Below are 640 nucleotides of genomic sequence, written 5' to 3'. Positions count from 1 at the left end.
CAAGAGCCATTCAATTAACACATCATACATTAATTGATGAAAACTCAAAGTGCAGAGAACAGTAAATCAGTCCGTTTGTGTGGAAATCAAAGGGCATGTCTGAATCTATAAACATGAGCGTACACATTAAACTGTCAGATGCCTTGGGGCTGACTTAGCCGCCGAGTCAGCAGGTCTGGGCGGGAGAGAAGTTGCATTTCTAACAAAATCCCAGGTGCTGCTGCTGGTCTTGGGACCGGGAATACATCCAGGCTAAACAGGTAAACCGGGGAAAGAAGAAACTTTCGGTTTTTTGTTTGTTTGTTTGTTTTCTTTTCTTTGAGGCAAGGTCTCCCTCTGTCGCCCAGGCTACTGTACAGTGGCGCGATCTCGGCTCCCTGCAGCCCCGAACTCCTGGGCTCAAGCGATTCTTCCGCCCGGGCCTCCCAAAGGCGGAAATTCCAGGAGCTTTTATTTTCTAAATATCACGCCTCCATCCAGCAACCCTGGCTGGGCGTGGGAACCCTGCAAGGCGGCGGTGGACGGCCCGGAGTCGGGCTGATAAGGAAAACTGCCACCATTCCTTGGCTTCCTAGGTGCCTCGCTCTAGAGGGGAAACTGAAGCTCCGAGTCGAGCCTGCCCGAGGCGCCACATCCCTGG

This window comes from Colobus angolensis, unplaced genomic scaffold (assembly GCF_000951035.1).
Source record: "Colobus angolensis palliatus isolate OR3802 unplaced genomic scaffold, Cang.pa_1.0 Scaffold407, whole genome shotgun sequence".
Taxonomy (NCBI): domain Eukaryota; kingdom Metazoa; phylum Chordata; class Mammalia; order Primates; family Cercopithecidae; genus Colobus; species Colobus angolensis.
The sequence above is the reverse complement of the archived record's forward strand: the minus strand, read 5'-3'. Positions refer to the sequence as shown.